The sequence below is a fragment of the Sapajus apella genome, unplaced genomic scaffold, assembly GCF_009761245.1.
Source record: "Sapajus apella isolate SASKATOON/1434 unplaced genomic scaffold, GSC_monkey_1.0 scaffold4, whole genome shotgun sequence".
NCBI lineage: Eukaryota > Metazoa > Chordata > Mammalia > Primates > Cebidae > Sapajus > Sapajus apella.
Genome location: NW_022436944.1, coordinates 45346276 through 45362228, shown reverse-complemented (window position 1 = coordinate 45362228; position 15953 = coordinate 45346276). Strand labels below are relative to the sequence as shown.

Sequence of the window (15953 nt, the reverse complement as noted above, 5' to 3'; positions counted from 1 at the left end):
TAGCACCATCTCTTCCTGTAGGCCCTTCAGCCTGGGTTGGGGAAAGGGGTGGCCCCATCCTGCAGTTTCTTCTTTTAGCTCTTACATCAACGGTATGACCAACTCCCCATATTAAATTCCTTCTGCTAGAAATAGCTGGAATGGCATTTTCTTTCCTTACTGGATGCTGACTGGTAGACAGAATGAATTCAAGACCAAGACATGCTTAAGGCCATGCAGTAAGTTAAATTCCCGGGGTTCAAATGTCTCTCTTCAAAACCTGACTTTTCCTACCAGAAGATGCTGCTTCTCAGTGAGTGCCCAGTGTTTATAAACTCAATTCTTAATGAATGACAACATAATCAAAATAGATTTTGTTTTGCTTTTTGCTTTATCTCAGTCCCCTTCGGTTTCTTAACTCCACTGATCCTTTTGGCAACTTCCGATTTGTTCATGGAATTCTTAGAGATGTGGAGCTCTTTCCTGGGAAACAGGCTACGTTTTCCTTGGTGAATCCTTTGGTGAACATCCCCTCCTTGCCTCCTCTGAAGTTATTGTCTCTGTGATACTTGGGCTGAAGCTGAGAAGGCTTATTCAAAGGAACAAAGCCCTTAGAACAAACGAGCGGCCACTCCCAGTTGCGACACATATGAAATGGAGTCCCAGCATCCTGGGCTTGAATTTCAAAAACGCAACTAGGTTGTGACCCTGTGAGGCTGGCTAGGCTAGTAGGTGAGCAGAACCAGTTCTTCATTTTCGTGGCAGGGAACAGACAGAGGACAAATACATCCAACGTTTTTAGCCAGAACTCCTAAACCTCAGATATTTCCATTTAATCAGATGGAAGCAAACATAGATACACTAGGTGATGATGGTTTGAGGCAAATGGGGTTAGTTATTGTCACAGACACAGCTGCTTCCTATCTCTGGATTTTTTTTTTAAATGGAGTAACTCTAGCCTTGGGAAATTCTTTTTCTTTTGTCCAGTGTTCTGCAAAATATCATCCGAAATTGGAAAACGCTGTGTTGCACATTGGGTAATAGGCATTCTTCCCAGTCAACAACACAATAGCATCAACTACAAAAGAAGCATTAAAATGTTAACAACAATGAACATTTGAGGGCTTATGATATGCCAGACACAGGTCTAAGCGGTTCATTTTAACACATCAACTTGTAACGACTTTATGAAGTAGGTACTATTATAGTCTCATCTTACAAATGACAAAACTGAGTACAGACGGGTGCTCACTGCCCAGACTGACGCGGCCAGTAAGTGGCACAGCTGGGATCTGAACACTGACAGTTCAGGGCCTTCGCCCACATTTTTAACTACAGCACTGTACTGCTTCTCCATAGCGTATCAGAACACGGATACAGGTACATGGTGAAAAATTCTACATAACGAGTCTGATCCGGTTGTGTGACCACATAGCCAGGCTGTGAATAACCAGCAGAACTAATCTTTTGTCTTCATTGGATTTTCAGCTACAGGAAAAAAAAATAACACAAAAAAACCCCAAAACCAACCACCTTTCCTGAGCGTCTAGAATCTTTTTGGCTCTTGCAGAGAGCACACTGTGCTTAGTTTGCATTAAATTTTGGGGGCATCTTCAGTGTCACAGACCCCAAAGGTATTTTCAGACTGACACTAAAGTAAAAGCTATTTCGAAATGACCAGCCTCGAACAGGGCAGGACCGTGTTTTCTCCTAACACAGGCGTGCAGCTAAAATCCAGGGCACGTTGAAACATGCCCAGTTTGAAACCAACCCAGGACTCTTTCTTCTCCACTTGCCAGTGGGGACAGCTGACCATATCAAAGGGAAGGCAGCTCCTGAGGAGTCTGGTTTCTGGAGACTTTGGTTTCTGAGGATTTACGAAAGCTAAAGAGGGAGGCATTCATATAAATCTTTCCTTGCCTAACTCTGTCTGGGATCTGAGGCTACCCAGAGCAATGCAAGCTCCCTCTTGTTTTAGAAGAAGTTTTTCATCTCATAATCTACTTTAACAAAAACTACAAAGGTTTGTTTTCCCCATCTCCTCTTCCCACCTCAAAAGAAGACAGGGCATAGCATTTGGCTTCCCTCTTTGAGAGAGGCCTCACCATTCACTCAGTGATGTGACCCTGCCCACATGAAAGAAAGTGCTGTGTGTACCCCACTTTGCCTTTAGACTCTGTGACACTGGGGAAGACTTGCTCAATGTGGGACATTTCTTGGACACATTTCCAAACTACACTTTGGTGGGGTGAGGGTGGGAAGAGGCCATCTCGCCATCTGATGGCCCCACCCTCGCTGCTTCACCAGGGGTGAAAAACACACCTTGTATTTTTGTTAATTTGTCAAATTCTCCTACTGGCGACAAGAGAGTCAACTCTGTACATGGCAACCCCTGAAGCAAGGTATTTTTCAAGCAAAGGATGGGGAGATTGAGAAACAATTCATCTCTATCAAGGTTTGGCAAAAAAATGGAAGGCAGATTCACTACTGCCTTCTCACATGTTAGAAACCACTCTGTATTAAATTGGTAAAATTTTAATGAGAGGAGTGGTTCTGTCGATCCCTGTAACAGAGGGAAAGTTAAAGTTGTGGGTTAAAGATTAATATTCCAAGTTCAGAACAAAAGGATGTTCTTTTGTGGCTCTGTGCTTATGCCTCTGAATGTAAACATTGTTCTGAGAGCCATTTTTTCTTGGCCAGATCTTTAAAGGGTAATAAATTAGCCCGTGGACAGCCATACAAGCTGCTACTAGATGTGAATGTGAATGTGTCTCAAGAAAAGGCTGACTTTCAATCAAAGTCTATTGAAAGAATGGTTGGATTTTCTAAAGAAGCATGTTGTGCCTATTAACCAACTTACAAAAGGGGCCATTTCCTTGATTTATGTTTGGTTGCTATAGAGATCCTGCAGCCCAGACTGGCAGGTGAAGCTCCCCTCTAACAATCTCAGAGGTTTTTCTTAGTTATCCTCTGAGGCTGAACTGCTGCAGCGGGTAAAAGGCAGTGTGCAAACAAGCTGTGTGTTTAAAAAAAAAAAAAATCAAACATCTGGCCCATGCAATTCTACGCATATCTCTTAAATGATGACTTACTATATCTGAGACGTAGGGTAAGCATTTTTACAGCACCTGAAAACACGAGTGCAAAGAAAAGTTTATTTTTCTATTTGGGACCATTAATGACTGGTTTCTGCAAGTGCAGTTTATTGCTTATGTTATTTTACAGAATGTGCAGCATTCCGTGTTTGAACTCAAGCTGATCTTCAAGTATGAGCTGTGTCTTCATGACTTGAGGGAAGATATTAGATGTGAGTATCTATGAGTATATTGGTATACATTTTTGTGGAGCAGATGGGTAATAATCATTGCATGGTAATGCTGGAGGAATCTTAACAATAGTTTTGCCTCTACCCTGTATTTCTCAGAAGGGGAAACTGAGGGATGTCAGAAAGATTTGCCCAAGTGTGACGTAAGTGATCTGTCGTAGGGCAAAAATTGTCTCTTTACCAAAACTCCTGCCATTATTCCCCTATCATATGAGCAAGAGAAAACTTCAAGGTCAGAGAGGTGAGGAGAGAGCTTGAACACTGGTGATAATATAATTTCACATATAATTCACAAGGAAAACATTATTGCTGGGTCAGAGACAAATCAAAGTTTATGTTCTGGGGCAAGCAAGGGGAGAGGAGAGAGAGAGGAAAAAGCCAGGAACTGAGCAGAATGCTAAGTGCATCCCTCTGTGTCAATGGCCCTTATATATACAGAGAGAGGAAAGACAGCTCAAGATTCCAGTTGTCAACAATAGAGCAAAGTCGCTGTAAGGAGGTGAATTCCATCAGCAGGATCACTTCTGACTCCTGGACCTTTTTACCTGCACCCACTTGGAGTCTCCCAGTATGAGGGGCACTCCTTGTAAAGCCTTCTGAAAGTTTTAAAGGGACTATGAAGGAATCCTCTTCCCTGGTCATGAGGGTGTCCTTCCTGTGGCCCTACACACAGTGGGTTAGTTTGCTAGGGCTACTGTAACAAAATGCCACAGGCTGGGTGGCTTAAACGACAGAAATGCATTTTCTCATGGTTCTAGAGGCTGGAAGTGTGAAATCCAGGTGGTGGTAGTGTTGCTTCCTCTGAGGCCTCTCTCTGGGGCATGAAGTGTCAGTTCTTTGAGTGTCTTTACATGGTCTTTCCCCAGTGTATGCCTGTGTCCTAATCTCATCTTCTCATAAGGATGCTAGTCACATTTCATCAATGACTTCATTTAGCTAGATTACTTCTTTAAAAATCTAATTCCGTATATCGTCACATTCATAAGTCCCGGGAGATAGGTTTTCAACATATAAATTTGGGGCAAGGGTGACATTACAGTCTGTAACACACAGTTAAAAGAGATTTCAGTATAGCCCATTGCTTCATTAGCCTAAAGAAAAGGGGAGCATTCTCCAGAAGGTTCTCAAACCCCCAACCCCAGGACCAAGAAGGGGATTTCCACAGGCCTTACCAGTACCTGCCAGAGTCTTTTCCTGATTTCCAGTAAAGCCAGGATTTCTTTCCAGCTCAGAGTTGTGGTGACATCCTTTTGGCCACTAGGAATTCCTGGTAGCCTCATTCCCCACAAGGTCTTAGGGTCTCTAGTTAAGAACTGTTTACTAGTGGCTGGAAAATGATTCCTTTGGTTGATTTCCAAAAATTATTTATGACTTATTCCATTGCTCTCCAGTACTTCCAAGAAACCAAAGGGAATAGCCCAGATAGAAAAAAAAAATGCTTTGCCTTCTTCCCACTCCTTTATTATGCTATAAACATTTGTTAATAGAGCAATTATCTTTTGAGTTGTAAAGGCTAAGTAACTACGGGGAAGAAAGGGGTGAAGGAAAAGTGCAATTCTTCAAGCTTAATGAAGTCAAGTGAAATTATTTCAAGTGGATGTGAATTATGGAGAAGAGAATCCTCTTCTGCCAACGTTTAATAAATGATGGCATGCCATTTTGTTGAGTCAAACCTCCCTGCAGCTTGGTTTTGTCAGACAACATATACAAGAACACAATAAAGACATCTGTGGACAGACCTGGCCTTTTGGAAAGGAACTCTTTGTGGTTGAGAGGTGACTGATGGTAACAGGAAAAATGGATACTCCGTCTCTTGGATAGCCCCTTGTTAATAAAGTCAGCTTCACTGAGCATTTGCCAAGTGTCCACCATTGTACTCAATGCTTTACACACAGATCTCATTTCAACCTCACAGCATTCCTGTGAGGGAGGTCTTACCATTTTTGAGGAATGAAAAAAAAAAAAAAAAAAAAGCAGGGTAAGACACACTAAGGAAACTGACCAGGGTACCACAGCCTACAATGAGTGCAGCTGATATTTGAAATTGACGGCTCTAACATCTGAGCTCTCACCCACTACATGAAACAGCTGAAAGGGCTTCTCTGCTGGTCCAGGCAACTTCATGCCCTCTGACATGATGGAGCATTGCCTCAAGGGTGGACTAGTATAAATGAGTTATCATCATTGGTTCATGGGAGCACTGTTCCAGAAATTAAGGGCTCCAAATATAGGTGAAGTATGAGGGCTGGGAAACAGAGGTACTCTGCCTCTTGGAAATAGTTGTTGGTTGAAACTGGCATAAAAGGGAGGGCTAAGAAGAAGAGAACAAGTAGAATGAAATTCTGTCTCAAATTTCTACAGGGACAATTCAAAGCAGAAATTTCAATCTTTAGGGGAGAAAGTAAAAAAAAAGAGGAAAGTTCCAAAAGATGATTTCTCTTAGAAAGAGACAGCTCTGAGACAGTTCTGCTTGGCAGTCTTCTGTTACTGTTTCCGCTACAGGGAGTACGATGGATGGTCAGGAACTGAAGCCTCTCTCCAGTGGTGAAAGCCAGTCTGTGGCCAGGTAATCATTCACCAAATGGATACCACCTGGGGTAGAATCACTCACACATGCAAATTGGCCCAAATAGTGTCCTGGGCTCATGGGTTATTTAAATGAATGCAGCTGGGATTTGATTTCAAGTGGCAGGAAAAACACCAAGAATGGTTTGCACCAAAGAAAACAGCACATTGACTGTGTCCCCCTTAGCTTCAATTAGCTGCAAAAACCTCACAGTAATTCTCACTACAGCTTAGCGTGACTAGGGAGAGAAGCAGCGATTAACAGCTTTATGGTCTGCTTTTGAACTCAGTTCCAAAGTTTCACTAGATAATTTCTTTTTCTGCTGTTTTTATTTTTAATATCCAGAACGTCTGAGACATTTTCCTCCTTCCCCTCCAAGCTAGGGCTACAGTGCAAACACAATTTCCTGCTAAATGAGGTATTGCCTTTAACCTACTCTGGACAATTCCCTATAGCTTCTTGATAGTATTTGCGACTTAAACTTCTTTGACGACATCCCGCTATATTTGGTACTTACTTTTAACACTAAACTTGATATTTTAAATTATATGAACATGCCAAATATTTAATTTCTATTAATATATACTTTATTTTTAAAAATCTACCGGCTCTGTGGAAAATTTAATAAAAGTGTTTTCCCTTCTCCCCTTTATAATGCACATTGAATTAAGTTTGTGATCTTACATAGAATGTCTGAATGTTTAAGATCACAGTCCATGTACTGTTAGCAAGCTCTAAGTGAATATGGCTGACAAGCAGAAGAGAAATGTATATCACAAGTTGCAGTCATTTCTCAAGATGTCTATTTGCATTCTTCCTGGATATAGTTTTATAAAAACAGAATATTGGAAAATATGCAATACGTAAGACCTTATATTTGATTAGGCCACTTTCCAGTTGACAAAGGGTTTTCCATGCATTTCATCAGTTGACAAAGGGGAAGATCCTTAAATTCTTTGAAACCCATACAAAAAAAGTCAGAATTTGTGAGGTGACTCTTGAAGCTGGAGAAGCCTGCTTGGCCCAATGTTAAGGGAAGCTGAGAGTGTGTATCTGCGTGTGGACCAGGAGAGGATGGATGGAAGCAGTTACTATCCATGCTTCCCCCTCCTGCCCTCCTAATGACCTAAGCTCTGGCCTGAGGGACCAACATCCCTTAGAATGAGAGGTTATTTAGTTTTGATGTGAGTGCAGCCTTGGGACTCCCTGTAGAGAAATTGCTTATTCCAAAAATTTAGCTTCTTTCTCTCCCTTTTACGTGGAAACATAGGATGAAATGTGGTCTGGAATACAGAGTGTAAGGGAAAAACCACATCAGAAATGAATTTTGGATGGAAACAGAAGGGTAAGTGCAGTAGTGTCAGCTGGAAAGGGAGTGGCACCAGAGTTTACAGACAAGCACCATAGGTTGTTAACTTTGTTCAAGATGTTATGCATTCATCCCCAAGATATAAAACCTGTACCACTAGTAGAATGTGAATTAGTTTATGTGGTGTATACATGACAAAACCGAGTCACACAGTAACAAACTGCCTCTTCCATTGTTTGTAATGACAGGCAGGAGAAAGCCTTCATTTTTGTATCTTTATCACTCTGATGACCCCTTAAAGAAAGGGCGCATCATGAATGACTGGGAGTTTTTCATTTGTGGCCATGATACATCAACTTTCTTGTAACGTAGCTATCATGAAGTAGAAGTATAGGTTTATTTAAACAGTTGAGACTGATAGTACTCTACTGTGGACTTAGTCTCCTTGATCCTCCATCTATTCCTCTGCGAAACATCAAAATAAAAATATCAACCTTGCGAGGTTGTTGTAAATGTTACACTTAACTTTGTCAACTCTCAAAGTACTATTAAAACGTTCAAATGGCCAGATAAGAATAAATAAAGATTAAATCAGTTTGGGGGAAAAATTACAAAGACAATTTTGGAGTTCAATCCAAAGGGCCTGAACGAAGGAGTAAGGAGGTGAGATCTTAGGTAGTGAGAAGCAATTGAAATTTTTGAACAGAGTGAATTATGAGGAAGAAAATCCATTCAACAATGTTGTATACAACACAATGGAGAAGAAAGGGCGGAGAGGAGGAGAAACATCAGAAGGCTTCTCCGTGGGCTAGAGGGATTATAGTAGAAAGGGAAGGAAGAGAATACATTCAAGAGAGGTTGTAAGAGGAGGATCAAGACTAACAATTAAATGAATAGGTGTGGGTGGCTAGATAATGGCCTGTGATTGACACAAAGGGGTTAAGGAAAATAAGAATAGGGAGGCAGAAAACGTGATGGGGTTTAAAAATTTTTTCAGTTGTGTGTCTTCACACACCTTTGTTACTGAGCATATGTAGATATGTCTGTATGTGTATACTGGTAGTTACCTCAACCAGGTGGAGACAGAGAAAGAGAAAGAAGTAGCATGTTCCATTGTCTAAAATAGAACATATTATTCATCATCTTTCTTCTTGCTTTGGCTCTGCCCTCTACTTTGGACAAGTTGTCATTTTCTCTAAGAGCCCCCTCATGGGTAAAATGGGCATAGTCACACCTCTTCCTCTGCATTTCCTCCAATTCATCACCCACTCTATTTCACCTGATGAATTTCTCAAATGCTTCCCTCTCTCCAACCCTCAGCCATACCTTAGTAGTATAAGGCATGCTCCCCTCTCACTTGGGTTATTCCAAGAGCATCTTAATTGGTCTCCCAGGATCAATTCAAGTTCAACTCCAACTGGTTCTCCACACTGCAGCCTAAGTGACCTTTCTGAAATGATGTCACTACCAATTGCCCCCTTAAATGGCTTCCTATTGTCAAACCCCCTCATGCAGGGGTTTGTAGAAAGCTCGACAAACCTCTGCACAGCCTGCCCCAAATGCACATGTCCGTTTTCCCTCTCTCCCCCTCCCCCCCCCCCCTCCCCCCTCTCCCTCCCCCTCCTCCTCCCCCTCCCCCTCCCTTTCTCTCCTTTCTTCCTAGAGCATCAAACAATGGGCCTTCCCAACAAAGGGCCTTTGTATACACTACTGTTGACTGGAAAACCTTTTCTTTTCCAATTCACTTAGTTAATTCATTCTTCAGAACTCATCACATCATTTTCTCAGTGGAGCTTTCTCTCACTCTACCTCAATATGGGTCAGACTCCTTTGTTAGGAGGATTTCCTCACTGCAAAAAACTCATCTCAGGTTTTAATTATATATTCACTGTTGTGATCACTGAGGTAATGATGCTCTCAGCTATTAAACTGGAAGCCCCATGAGGGCTCTATGTATCTAATGCAGTACCTGGAGAGGAAAAGGTGAGTAAGAGAGGGAATCAATGAGTGAAGAGATGAATAAACACATGAATGAATGAGCACCAGGACATCTATCTCACAGAGCTGCTCTCAGGACCTTTGCTGAATGCACAGTCATCCCTTGGTGTTGGTTCCAGGACTCTCACATATTTCAAAATCTCTGCATACTCAAGACTGAAGCCAGCCCTGTGGAACCCACAGATACAAAAAGTTAGCCTTCTGTGTACCCAGCTTTGGCATCCCACGAATACTGTGCTTTTGGTTTGGTTTGGTTGATAAAATTCACATGTAAGTGGACCTGCACAGTTCAAATACGGCCAATGTAAGTTGGCCGTATTGTTAAAAGGCCAACTGCAATTGTTATCAAATATGAGTCAAGGTTCTGGCTTGTAATCCTGAGTGCACATCCAAATGGTTTTATCTTGAGAACTTTCCCTACCTTTCACCTGACAGGGATTTATGAGGTGCTGACAACCTGCATTTCAGAATGCTGCTTCCCTCACTATATTAGTTAGCTATTGCTAAATGCTGTTGTTTGAAGCCAGTCAGCTTTGAATCATAAAAATATTTGAGGATTTTTATATTACTTGAGTACTATTACTCAAATGAAAACATTACTCTAATATTTTTATTACTCAAAGCTGAGTGGCTTCAAACAACAGCATTTATTATTTCAGTTTCTTTAGGTCAGGAATCTGGGCTCAGTTTAACTGGACCCTTTCCTTCAGGTTCTCTTACAGGCTGTAGTCAGGTATTGATTAGGTTTATTTATCTAAAGGCCTGATTGGGGAAGGTCCGCTTTCAAGTCCATGCTGTTTCTTTGCAGGATTCAGTTCCTCATGAGCTATTAGACAGAGGGTCTTAGGTTCCTTCACAGGTGTTGGGCAAAGACCACTCTGTTTCCACGTGGGATTTTCCAGCAGGGAGGTTTACTTCATCAAAGCAGCAAAATGAGAAGGGAGGGAGGGAGGGAGGGAGGGAGGGAGAGAGATTGCCAGCAAGAGAGAAGTCAAAGTCTTTTATAAACTACGCTTAGAAGTGACCTAACATCCCTTTTGCCGTATGCTGTATGTTAGGAGAAAGTCACTAGGTCCAGTCCATGGGCACAAGGGGAAGAGATTATTCAAGGGAGTAAAAAGGAAGCGGGGATCACTGAGAACTCTCAGAGAAGGCTGCCTGCCCCACTCATCCAAATGCCCAAAAGTAGAGTTGCTTAGTGGCATGTGTCTAATCCTGTCTCGGCCCTTACTGAACGCCATTCACAAACTGACCCCGTAGAAGGGCTTGTGGCTGTTCCTGTTGATAGAATAATCCAGCTTAGTATAGCAGCTCCACAGATGACCTTATTGATCTGCAGCTTAAAATTTTCTGTTTCTTCTCAAGGTGTGTCAGGGAGAGAAACAGTCAGTCTGACCCAGCAAGGTCATACTTACTCCATTTCCATTAAATAAATATTCATAGACCCCAATGAGCCACCTCTAAGGTGTCAGGCATTATGTTTTCATTTCAGCAATTATGTGGCCTCCTGTCAGATTGATGTGCCACTGGTGTTGAGATACAGAGGAACTGAAGAATTTCCACTTGGGGTCAGGCCCAAAATAGAGAGGGAAGTCATTTAATGTTCTGCCACCTAAGTGGACTGGGTATGATAGCAAAAATGGCCTGCCATTGAGGGGGCCCACAGGTTGAGTTGCTATTCTCAGAGCCCTGACTGGTTTCCATAAGCCCAGCTCTGGTCTTTTATCTGGTTAAGGCTGGGAAAAGTGAGAGGTCATTGCCATCATTCTAAGCGAGGATAAAGCTTCCCAAGTACTTAAACTTTTGATTTTGGCCTTATTAATACTATCCTGTGAGCAGCCAAAAGGGATGATCTGAGGTAAAACGAGGACTTTGGCATCGAGAGACGCAGATGGGTAAATGTGATTTAGTGATTTACTTGTGAGACCTACAACCAGTTATGTAATCACCCTGAGTGGCAAGTTGCTCATCTGGAAAGGGAAGAGACAGTGTCGCTCCTCCATGTTCTTATAATGTCCAGGGGCAAAGAGTTGGGTTGGTTTCCGCAGCTTTCATTTGACCTATTTGGAGAAGTTGAAAATATAAACACTACATTTACCAGGCTGTCTTGAGATTTGGAAGGTGGAAGTGAAGCAGAAGCCATCTTCCGTGGTATCCAAGGCTTACAAGGAAGCTTCCAAAGATGTGGATGGTGGTTGTGGTGAGCAGTCCCAGTGCTGCACTGATAAGCACATCAGCAACAGTTTCTAAACGATGGATCACAGCTACGGTGGTGTGACCTGGAACTCATAAGCCCAGTGGCAGTGCCCTGGCTTCCTCTCTGCCAGCTCTTCTGGCGATGCTGTAAGCACCTGATCCACTCAGCAAATATATGTCAAGTACCATCTATATTCCTGGGACTAATCTAGGACTTATCAGTGAACCAGAGACACCAAATCCTGCCTATGGAGCTTACCTTCTACTATGTGTGGGAATAAGTGATATACATATTAAGTATATCGCGTCTTAAAAATTAAGTGCTGTGAAAAGTAGAAAAAGTAAAGCAGCATACGGAGCATCAAAAGTGCTGGAAGTGAGAATGGGTAAAATTTTAAATAGGGTAGTAGAGGCAAAGCTTACTGAGAAGGTGACATTTGAAGACTGATTAAATATTCAAGAGTCAGCCATGTGGCATCTGAGGGAAGATTATTGCAGACAGAGGAAATGGTCAGTGCAAAGGCCCCTCACTGGGAGTGTGACTGGGGAATTTGAAGAAGAGGAAGCCATCCAGTGAGGTTGAAGCAAGGCAAGGGAGGGAGGAGGTGGTAGAAAATAAAGTCAATCAGCCGGGCGTGGTGGCTCCTGCCTGTAATCCCAGCACTTTGGGAGGCCGAGGCGGGCGGATCATGAGGTCAGGAGATGGAAACCATCCTGGCCATGTGAAACCCCGTCTTTACAAAGATACAAAAAAATTAGCCAGGTGTGGTGGCGCACGCCTGTAGTCCCAGCTTCTCAGGAAGCTGCGGCAGGTAAATTGCTTGAATCCGCGAGACGGAGGTTGCAGTGAGCCAAGATCCCACCATGGCACTCCAGCCTGGTGAAAAGAGCAAGGCTTCATCTCAAATAAATAAATAAATAAATAAAGTCAATCAGGTAATAGAGGGCCAAATCTGGTACCTAATTCCTTATATTAAATCTCTTCCTACATGAAACACCTAGAATGTTCTCTCTTTCCTCTACTAAACTAGGGCTGATGTATGGCCTTGGTATAATTTTACACTTGCCCTTATCTAATTGCATTGAAATTATGCACTTGTGTTTGCACCCACTCCAAAGACAGTGCCTCATTAATCTCTGTAAACTGAACACCTAGCCCAGGGCCTTGCAGAGCAGGCACTTAAATATATGATCAGTAACACAATGTGAGCACAGCTAGTTCCCAACCACTGCCTCTTCCAAACAGGAGATATCTCCGTAGGCAGATGCAGCTTCCAATATGGCTGGATATGTGGGGGGATAAAGGCCTTCCTGGCTGAACTAATACATTTAGTATTCTAATGAAGTAATTATAAAAGTAAGTAATTATTGAAATAACCACATCAACTCCCAGTCATTAAAATCCTCCTAAACAGAGCTGGCATGATGGCTTAGGCTACTAGAAACCCTGGCAACCACCCAACGCCTACAATAGCTTCTAATTAATTGATCTCACCTCTAATCTGCTATTGTTAGCCAAGCGCTGATCATTTGTTTGGGCTACAGATCCTATTGCCCCTTCCTTTTGATTGTATTTGTTACTGTACCCTCTCTATCTCTTTCAATTAAGCACAGGTTAAGTGGTTCACCCGCAAGAGAATAGGAGATAATGGCACCAATCAAAGTAATCTCTTTAATTTGCTAAATGGATTACAGGGAAACCCCAGCCAAAGTGAAGTCATAGCTAGTGGCCTTCACTTGAACTATACACAAGGAGTATCTAATTATTAACCCATCACAAGCCAGACTTCATTGTGGAATAAACGTCTACAAAGTTAGCAAGGTACAGGCAGTTTCAATAGACGAGATGTCCCTGTGACTAAATTGTTCCCAGGGTAGAATGTCCCCACTGGCTCCATTCCCAAATTTCTTGCTCGCCTTAACTTTGAAGTGCAACACACATCCTCATCTATCAATCAAAATACTGCCCAGCACTCCAGTCAAGAGAGTGGATTTATAATCTCTTTAAGAGCATTATCTCTAGTGAGGATTCATTTTTCTTATTTGTACTGTAAATGCAAATGCAGTTTCATAGGCACAATGCTCTGGCTTTTGCTGACTTTGAAAAAAGTATCTGCTTAAGAATAAATAAGTTTGTTCTTAAGCGGGTAAGTGATCTTCCTTTTTGCGACCCAGCTCGTTTCTGTCCTTAAACCCACAGACACACCCCTCGCATGACCCACTCTGAGATGAAGGGGTAGAGTACAAAACGGCCCCATGCTACTGGAATTCTGACTTTGCACGTCTTTGGTTAAGCAATCAAGCAAAAAATGGCAAATCAAGTCATATTTCAGTAGAATATGGAATAATTGCAAGAATACAATGGAAGATGAACAAATACAAAAACAAAACTCCATGAACTTTTCAAAGACTGAGGGACCTGGATCCTAACTTGAAGAACTCAATGAAGATTGATGTACCATCTGTGTCTCTCAAGCCTTCATCTTTGTAAGGGTGGGTGGGAGGCACTGTTCTCTGCAATATCCAACTAGCATGATTCAGACACCCAATACCACGTGTTCTGCAAAAAGTCTAGTGACCTTTCCAACATTTCTGAGCATTCCTAAGGAGGTTCATTGTCCAGGTTACTTCAATCAGCACTCCAACTCTTCACTCCAACAGGGTTCAAGGACATGCTGCCCCAAAATATGGCACCTTGGCATTTGAGGAAAGAGCAGAAGCAGGTAAGTCACTCTTATGTTCTCATCCTTCTTCCCTGAAGCAGGACAAAAAACCAGCATTTGAGAGGTGCCCTGCCTATACTCAGTGGAAAGGAATATTCTTATTTCTGGAGACACAGGGTCTGAGAAAACGCTCTGAACCAACAGGCCTTGCTAAGCTCCCCCCAGTTTATTGGCATTAGATTATACCCTCTTGCCCTCCAATCACATTTCTCCATGACTGCCTACTCTTCATCAGACCTAAGCACAACATTACACAAATGTACCTGTTTCTTTGGGTCTCCAATTCCTTACGAAGGCTGTGTCACATGAAACTTACATTCAATGAGTTTGTATGCTTTTCTCTAGCTAATCTGTCTTTTGTTACAGGGGCCTCAGTCACAAATCCGCAATGTGTGAGAAGAAATCTTCCCTTTCCCACAACTCCACCTCTGAGTCCTCTCTTCCTGTCTTGCCTCCTGAGGCACTTGACCTCTCCCTTTAGACCAAAGACTGACTTAACCCCTCTTTCCTAAAGTACCACTGACACAGGATGTATAATATAATATTACCAAAGTTTGAGACAAAATTACTCACAGTGATATTACAACACAGAGCACAGGAGGAAATGCCTAAATGCTAATATAAGATGTCACTAGTACTCAACTGTCCTCGCAGAGGACCTTCTCATTCTTCATTGATTCTGCCTGGCCACCGTGTTTCTCACCACTACTCTAACTTGCTTTACCATTTCTCCCTTTTGGCCCCAACCTTTCTCCCAAGCTGCCAGAGAAAAACACTTAACTTTAAAAGAAAAATAGATGAGTAATAACTCTCTTCCCTAGCTTTGCTTTGGAATCCATTTTTATACAATCAAAAGATCCCTTAGGAACTTTTCTCAGTCAAGAGTCCCTTTCTTTCTCCAGAAGCATCTGAACTCCTAAGGCAACCTAATAAATTGCAAATAGCTGATAAAGAAACAGGATTATCCCACCTACATTAAGTACCCATTATGCCTAAGATGCAGCAGTGGGTGCGAGAGGAAACAGAACACAGGGCAAGAGGTACCCAATGTTCTCAGGACATTTATGATACAGTATGGGAGGTGGCCAAGCACCCAAGAAGCTGTGTGGTGAGCAGAAGTTGGAAAGCAGAAGGTCCAAGTTTTAGCGTTAATTTTACTGTAACACATGCCTGGACAAGACGAGTAACCTTTGGCATTGTGATGCTGTGAACATTCCAACGTCTGCACTATTTCCGGGGATTCTGAGAGGGTAGAAGGGTGGAGGAATGGTGTGGATGGGTTATAAAAATCATAAATTGATTGGTGCTGCATGAGTGTACGGTGCTGCTATGATCACCACGTGAAAAGTAACACACAATAGCTGGCTCTGAGTGTAAATCCCCACTGCTGCACAGTCTTATGGTTTAAACACTAAATGTGCTGATGTTGTACTTACAGGGACTAAAGAAACTAAACAGCAAGTAACTTGAGAATCATTACAATGAAACCACAGCCACCTACCTCAATAGCTCCCCAAATCTACAAAAGCATTCTTAGCTCCCATGTGTTATCCTGTAGTAGTATTACTGAGTAGAATGTGCTGCCCCAACTATGTTCTTTGACATGCTCACAGGGCCAAATTCTCACATAATATGATAAATACGCAAATTGGCCTTGTAAATGGGCTGATAGTAACCAGAAAGAGACAGCAAACTTTCAAAAAGCTGTGTCTGGGCTCCTAGCCACTTAGATGACCTGTTCAGAGTATCTATGAAAGCTAAGAATCCATCCCTCCATGGATATAGCTAGTGGATTCTTAGCTATAGCAGAAATAAAAATTACGCATCCATAGATATTTGGCAGTGCCCCTGTGTAGA

General features: G+C 42.3%; 1 protein-coding gene and 1 pseudogene across 1 annotated transcript in view; both read right to left on the bottom strand.

Moving 5' to 3' along the window:
- The window catches only part of RARB (retinoic acid receptor beta), a 416035-nt gene that overhangs the window by 292731 nt on the left and 107351 nt on the right, over positions 1-15953 (bottom strand). The window lies entirely within an intron of this gene.
- Positions 1-15953, bottom strand: part of LOC116537627 — a 51589-nt pseudogene that overhangs the window by 31827 nt on the left and 3809 nt on the right.